An 8,613-nucleotide genomic window follows, 5' to 3' on the forward strand; every position below is an offset into this window, starting at 1 on the left:
CCTAAACTGAGTGAAATTTCTCTAAATTAATAAAAAATTATGTAAGAACTATATCCAATCTGCAAAGTTTGTCTAAATTGGCATAACTGCCAATAGAAAACAAAATAACCGGAAATTTTAATTATTATAATGATTTTGCTGAAATAAAGGCAAGAAAAATAAAGTTTTTTCCAATTTTTAAATATCTAATTTTTAAATTACATAGTAAGTTATTACTCATCCAGATGTCACCAATCCATCAACAGAATAACTACTCATGGGCAAAAAGGATTAAATTTAGTTCTTTTAGGTGTTTTGCCAATTTAAGTCATGTAAAAATCAGAATTTTACAGATATGTTTCTATTTTGTGCTTATGAAGGAATATTTGTCAAAGAGAAAGAATATTTAACTTTACAGTATGTTATCTTCGCTCGTGACTTTTTAAATATTTAGACATGTGGTATATAGGTCTCCTTTGGTCTCTTGCCTCAGGCCCCACAAGTGTTAAGGGTGGGCCTGACAAAGGGAATAGACAAGTAAAATGTGGCATGCAGTTAGATTCATATGCTGTGACATGGGTAGATCTCAAAAAACCAACGTTGGGAGAAATAAAGAAACTGAATGCCAGTTATATTTTTCAATAATAGACATTTATTTGACATCAATTTAACAGCTACATAGCACCTACTGTGTGCCAGACACTGTTCTAAGCACTTAATAAATACTAGCTCGTTTAATATTCATAACAATCCTATGACGTAAGTATTATTATTTTCTTCATTATATTTTAGATGAGAAAACTGAGGCACATAGAGGTTACGTGACTTGCCCATGGTTGCACAGCTGGTAAGCGGCAGAGCTGGGACCAAATCAGGAAGTCTGGCTCCAGAGTCTTAACCAGTACTCTGTACTATTTACCTAAAGAAATGTAGGAAAGGATATTGGAAGAACCTCCAGTTAAGTATGTTGGAGTGGGTTCCTATGGGGGGAGGAGAATAGGATTGGAGATAAAGGAACAAACAAAACAAATAACACCAAAAGAGGAGCCTTCCACTGACCAGTGGGATTATAGGACATCTTAGTCTGTTAGGGCTGCTATAACAAAACACTATTGACTGGGTGGCTTATAAACAACAGAAATTTCTTTCTCACGGTCCTAGAGGCTTGGAAGTCTGAGATCAACGCAGCAGCAGATTCAGTGTCTGGTGAGAGCCCACTTCTTTCTTCATAAACAGCCGTTTTCTCCCTATGTTCTCATATGGCAGAAGGGGCAAAGGAGTTCTCTGGGGTCTCTTTTACAATGGCACTAACAACACTGTTGACTTAATCACCTCCCACTACCATCACATTGGGGATTAAGTTTCAATATATGAATGTTGGGGAGGACACAAACGTTCAAGTCTATGGTTTGGGAGATTTTCAGCTTCTATGCTCTGTATTTCTTTTTTTTTCTTTTTCTTTTTTTTTTTGAGGAAGATTAGCCCTGAGCTAACTACTGCCAATCCTCCTCTTTTTGCTGAGGAAGACTGGCCCTGAGCTAACATCCATGCCCATCTTCCTCTACTTTATATGTGGGACGTCTACCACAGCATGGCTTTTACCAAACGGTGCCATGTCCACACCCGGGATCTGAACCTTGGAACCCCGAGCCAGCAAGAAGCAGAACATGAGAACTTAACTGCTGCGCCACTGGGCTGGCCCTATGCTCTATATTTCTATATGTTTAATTCTTTTTGCAATCAACTGGTATTACCTGTGTAATAAAAAATATTGTATACATATGTTTATATACACGTACACGCAGATATAGTATATAGGAAACTACTGAACTGAAGAGAATTTTCCACTCTGAAGCTCCTCGAGGGTGCCTGACATTTCTGTCAGTTACTTGGCTTAAGAAATTTAGGGCTGGCCCATTGGGATGCCTGACAGATTTTTAAAGGTCTAAGGAGAATACAGGAATATTTATGAGATTTTATGACAAATATGTTTAAATTCTGCCTTCATCATCTTTTAAGCAAAAGTTAAGAGCACAGACTCTAGAAACATTCAAAACCTGGCTCCACTACTTGTTAGCTATAGAGCTTTAGGAAAGTTACTGGACTGATCTCTTTGAGTTTTCTCATCTGTAAAATGGGAATAATAGTATTTATGTTTTAGGGTTATTGTGAAGATTAGTTGGTTTAATACATTCAAAGTGCTTGGAACAGAGCTTGGCAGACAGTGGTTGGTCACTCATTCCTTACTTAATGCTACAGAAATCTAGGACTTTGATGGGGCCGGCCGGTGTTCTAGTAGTTAAGTTCGCATGCCTGGGGTTCACCGATTTGGATCCTGGGTGCAGACTTATGCACTGCTTATCAAGCCATACTGTGCCAGGCATCCCATATATAATGTAGAGGAAGATGGGCATGGGTGTTAGCTCAGGGCTAATCTTCCTCAAAAAAAAAAAAGAAAAGAAAGATATCTAGGAGTTTGAGCCAACCCTTTTGAGCAAATTCAAAGCTATTTTTTGACTCCCATCTGGAGAGAAGTACAAGTTAGTATCCTTAATTTGCATATTAGAATGCAAATCTTGCGCCCTACATGCTAGTGCCTGAAGCCCTTGAGTGTCCTTTCGGTCTCACCATGAATCTCTGCTTCTGGGTTTTCACTCATGTTGTGAGCCTTGCTAAAATAACAAAGCAGTGGGACTTCATCAGACTAAAGAACTTCTGGAAGGCAAAGGAAACCAAGATCAAAATGAAAAAACAACCCACCAACTGGAAGAAAATATCTGCAAATCATATATCTAACAAGGGGTTAATCTCCATTAATATACAGAGAGCTCACACAAATGAACTACAAAAAAACAAACAGCTCAATCAAAAAGTGGGCAGAAGATACGACAGATTTTTCCAAAGAAGATATACAGATGGCTGATAGGCACGTGAAAAGATGCTCAAAATCACTAATCATCAGGGAAATGCAAATCAAAACTACACTTAGATATCATCTTACACCCATTAGAATGGCTATAATCACCAAGGCAAAAAATAACAAATGTTGGAGAGGTTGTGGAGAAAAGGGAACCCTCACACACCGCTGGTGGGAATGTAAACTGGTGCGGCCACTATGTAAAACAGTATGGAGATTCTTCAAAAAATCAAAAATAGAAATATCATATGACCCAGCTATCTCTCTACTGGGTAGTTATCCAGATAACTTGAAATCAACAATTCAGAGAGACTTAAGCACCCCTTTGTTCATTGCAGCATTATTCACAATAGCCAAGACGTGGAAGCAACCCAAGTGCTCATCAACTGATGAATGAATAAAGAAGATGTGGTAAAGATATACAATGGAACACTACTCAGCCGTAGAAAAAGATAAAATGGTCCCATTCGCAATCACATGGATGAACCTTGAGGGCATCATGTTATGCGAAATAAGCAAGACAGAGAAAGACAAGTAGAATATGATTTCACTCATATGTGGAATATAAACAAACTTACGGACAAATAGAATAAATTACTGGTTACCGAGGGAAGTGGGGTGGAGGGTGGTCACAAGGGGTGGAGGGGCACACTTATATGGTGTATGACAAACAATAATGTACAACGGAAATCTCATTATGTTATAAGCTATTATGACCACAATAAAAAAATTAAAAAAAATTAAAGCTGAGACATGTATACACATACACACACACACAGACCAACAACAGCAGCAACAACACTGTCCTTTCTCGTTGCAAAAGTAATATATCTGCATTGAGAAACTTTGGAGAATACAGAGTGGCAGAAAGAAAAATTTGTCCATAATCTCAGCAATCAGATATGCCAATTTTAATATGACTGTTTATATTCTTAGTCTTTTTTCTATGCATGTGTGTATACAATTTACCAAACTATAATTCCACCGTAAATATTGGTTTGTAACCAGACTTTTCATTTAACAGTGTATTGAGAACATCTTTATACGTCATTAAATAGCCTTCCATTGCATCATTTTAATGGCTGCATACTATTCCATTATATGGATGCACGATACTGTAATTTGTATTATCAGTTCCCTGTAATTAGGCATTAAAATTACTTCCTTTTTTTTTCTATTGCAGTTGAGACAGAAGAAAAGAGCCCCTGCTAGTTTGGCCCTATCAGCTGGTGATGTTAGTACTATCGGCACTGGTGTTGCTATGAGCTGGCCTGGCATGCACAGCTAGGCCTTGGTGTTCACCTGCTGAACATACATAATTTTACAGAACACCAATATCAGACAAGGCTACTCTGTGATTGTGATGGATTAAGAAAAAAAAGGACCACTCCTCAATCACGTTTGAACAAAGAAAAAACATGTACATTGTCCAAAGCCACAAAAATGATCAAACATCTCCCTATCCTGGAAAAATATGAGTGAGTGCTGCTTTTTTACCAATTACAGCTTTAGCCTCATTCGAGTCTTCTCTATATCTAGATAAGACTTATTAAGATAACAAATTATGTAATTGCCTGTTTCCTGATGTCATCTAACATTGTCAATGATAGATATGTTCCTGATGACCTTTTGGCTGGAGGGCACCAGTACAGTCATCTTAGTTTTTGAATTATTAGCTATATTGTGCAATATATAAAAATATTCCTTGTTAAAACAATAGGTATTCAAGTGGGATAATCTAAGAGACATGTTAACCATACATTTCTATAAATTCCCTAAGTTTTATGCCTATATCAATTCAAATTATCATAAAGCAATATGTTTGGAATGTATTACTCTGGGTTCCCTCAGAAACAGCTTTTCCCTCATTTTACTTCATATTTTGACTTTCTCAAGAGTCACATAAAAAGTCATGGTCAAAGTTATATATTTTCTATAAATATATTTATGTATATATTTATTTGCTATAAAATTCTATAAAAATACATACAATTGTTTCATATTAGAGTTAAGTGCTGGGAAAAAAGTTAATCTCTCTTTGTGGTAGCTGTTCTCCCAAGAAGGGCTCCAGTGAACCGTGCCTCCTGATAGTCACACCCTTGTGTAGTAGTCCCCCCCGCAGTGAGTCCAGCTGGCCAGTGATTTGTTAACAAATAGAATGTGGCAAAAGTGACACGGTGCCAATTCCAGGCCTACTCTTTAAGAAAACTGATAGAGTCTACTTCTACTTTCTTGTCATGCTCCCTTTTAGGAGCTCTGAGACCCCTTGTCCAAAGTCCAGTTATGCTGCTGAAGAGGCTACGTGAAGAGACCAACTGGAGAGGCTACGTGGAGAGGGAGAGGGAGAGGCAGAGGCAGAGGCCCCATGATTACACAGAGAGAGACAGGCCCAGCTCTCCCAGTATCCCAGGTGAGCAATTCTCCCAGCTGCCCACCAGCATGCCAGACTTGTGAGGGAGTCATATGGAACCTCTCCAGCCCAACTGAGCCCCCAGATGTGGAGTCCCAGCATCACCCAGCTGCTGAGCCCAGTTGACCCACAGAATCATAAGAGTTAACAAAGCGGTTGTTGTTTTAAAACCACTAAGTTTTAGGGTGGTTTGTTGTGCAGTAATGGATAATGGACCCATCCCTTATGATTTGGTAGAATGTTGCCATTTCTTCTTTCCCTTACCCTGAGAGCTGGGTGATTCATGGTGATTTTCCTTTCTGACTTCACTTCCAGAAAACTCAGAACACTTTTGTACTCATTTTGAGTTTCTTCCCTTTGTTAGTTTTTGTTTGTTAGTTAGTTTTGTGCTTTGTTTTGGTGTAATCATCCTCTCCTTAACCTCCATCATCTCAACTGGCCACTGACCTCCCGCTCCTGGGTTGTGTGTTTCTCTCCCTTGCACTTTGTGGCTGATATGCATCCTTATATTTCACTAAAAATTGTTTCAAATACTTTGTCAAAGAGGTAAGGTAATAGTTAGAGATAAATTTATACAGTGAATAGGATTATGGATATGAGTTGAGTTTGGAGTTAAGATACTGTGGCTCTGAATCTTGGCTTTACACCTTTCTATCTGTGAGATCTTAGGCACGTCATTTAACTTCTCTGAACCTCAATTTTCTCATCTGTTAAAGGGGAAAAATAGCTATATGCACTTCTAAAAAGTAAACTGAGACAGTGTATGTAGGGCACATAACTGTATGTGCTTGATAAATAATTATTAAGAGGTATAACAAATTCTTTAAATGACCTAATCAGGATCTAAAAAGACACAATAGCCCAAAACAACATGCTAAATCTACAAAGGTGAAATTTGTAAGCAAAAATTTAAGACTCCAAATTTTGAATCCCAACTTTCTTTTTTACTATCTGTGACCTAGCATAAGTTACTTAAACTTTAAAGACTTAGTTTTCTCATGTAGTGGAATGTTAAAATAGTACTCTTTTTGTCTCCATTTTGAATGAGTCCCCAAAACAAGTATCAAGTATCCCAGATTCCAAAGTGATGGGTAAGGTCGCCAAATCCGGAGCTGAAGAGAAGGTGATTGAGCACTGGTTTCCCAACTCTGAGGTGACCACACTCCTGCCTTGAGAGGAAGGCTGAGAATTAGAGGAGGACGTTTGGAAACAACTGTGCGTGTCAGTATCCTGCAAGGCCCTGACCCCAAAGCGATGTCTCTCTCATGCATTTCATTTAGTTTTATGTGTCTTTATTCTCCTTTAATCTGGACAGTTTTTCAGCCATTATTTTGTCTTTCATAAACTTAATACTTTTAAGATTACAGGCCATTTATTTATTTATTTATTTTAAAGATTTTATTTTTCTCCCAAAGCCCCCCTGGTACATAGTTGTGTATTTTTAGTTGTGGGTCCTTCTGGTTGTGGCATGTGGGATGCCACCTCAGCATGGCCTGACACACAGTGTCATGTCTGGGCCCAGGATTCAAACCAGCAAAACCCTGGGCCACCAAAGCAGAGCGCGCAAACTTAACCACTCGGCCACGGGGCTGGCCCCTATTTATTTATTTTTTTAAAGATTGGCACTTGAGCTAACATCTGTTGCCAATCTTTTTTTTTCCTTCTTCTCCCCAAAGCTCCCCAATACATAGTTGTATATTCTAGTTGTATATCCTTCTGGCTGTGCTATGTGGGACACTGTCTCAGCATGGCCTGATGAGCAGTGTCATGTCCGTGCCCAGGATCTAAACAGGTGAAACCCTGGGCCCCCGAAGCAGAGCGTGCGAACTTAACCACTTGGCCACAGGGCTGGCCCCAAGGCCATTTATTTTGTAGAACAGCTCTCAATTTGAGTTTATTGGATGTTTCCTCATTATTAGATTGAAGTTTTGCATTTTTAGCAGGAACATTTCATAGCTGATGCTGTGTTCTTACTATGTCACATCAGGAGGCATGTGGGGTCAGTTTGTCCCATTATTGTTCATGCTAACTTTGATCGCTTGGATAAAGTGGTGTCTGCCAGATTTCTCCGCTGTAAAGTTACAAGTTTCCCATTTGTAATCAATAACTATCTCGAAGGGAGATATTTTGAGACAATATCAATCTCCCGTTCCTCATCAAACTTTCACCAACTGTGTTTAGCATCCACTGATGATTCTTGCCTGAATCAGTTAGTGCTGTGATGATTGCAAAACAAGAAGTAGGAAGTCAACTTATTACATGGGACCAGACATTTTAATTACTGAACTAAGACTGTTTCAGAAGCCTAAAAAGCAGATGTTTATTATCTGAGTGAAAAGTCACAGGACTTGCCTTAGATTTTGTCCCTACAGAACTGGTTTGAATGGAAAGTAGAGAAAAGCAAGACAGTTGTTTTTCCACTTATAACTTATGAGTCCTATCTATTTAGTGTATCAGCCATACTCATATCTAGTAGGACATAATAATAGTGCCTACTCCACAGGTTGTTGAGCAGAGTAAGTGAGATAATGCAGGTAGAATGCTAAGCACCTCCTTATACACATGTCCCTTTGCCTTGTGACTTTGCTGCTCCTCTCAACAAGAAGTGGAGTCTGTTTACCTATCTTCTTTAATCTGAGCTGGCCTGTTTCTTGTTTTGGCCAATAGAATGTGGCAGAACTGTCATTGTGGGAGTTCTTAACCTGAATCTTAAGAGGCCTTGCAGCTTCTGCTGTCACTTTCTTGCTGTCCTGACACTATTGGTAAAGTAGTCTAGACCCCTTGGGGACAAGAGACCATGTGGACAGGCATGATGCTGACAGCCAGGACAACTACTAGACATGTGAATGAGGCCTTCTCAGACTACCCAGTGACAGTTGAGCTGCCAGATGATTATAGCTGCATAAGTGATTCTAAGTAAGACTAGGAGAAGAACCACACAGCTGAGCTCAGCCCAAATTGTTGACTCTCAGAACTGATGGACCTTGGGAAAGAGAAGACATGGGGGAGGAGGGCGGGGTGTGAGGTGGAATGAAGAGTGATTATATTTGAGGGTATTCAGGATAGGACTCAGGCCAAGATGTGGATGACACAGGACAAAGGAAGTAAGGTTTTTTTTTTAATATATGGAAGAACTTAAAGCAGAGTTTCCCTAAGATGAGATAAACTTCCTTTGAAAGTTGTGAGTTTGCTACCACTGGAGGAATTTTTCTAAGAAGTCTGGATGATCCTTCTTTTTTTAAAACTTTGACTTTTCCTTATATTCCAGAAGCCCCCTGGGTACATAGGTGTGTATTTTTAGTTGTGG

Source organism: Equus caballus, chromosome 4, assembly GCF_041296265.1.
Source record: "Equus caballus isolate H_3958 breed thoroughbred chromosome 4, TB-T2T, whole genome shotgun sequence".
NCBI classification, from domain to species: domain Eukaryota; kingdom Metazoa; phylum Chordata; class Mammalia; order Perissodactyla; family Equidae; genus Equus; species Equus caballus.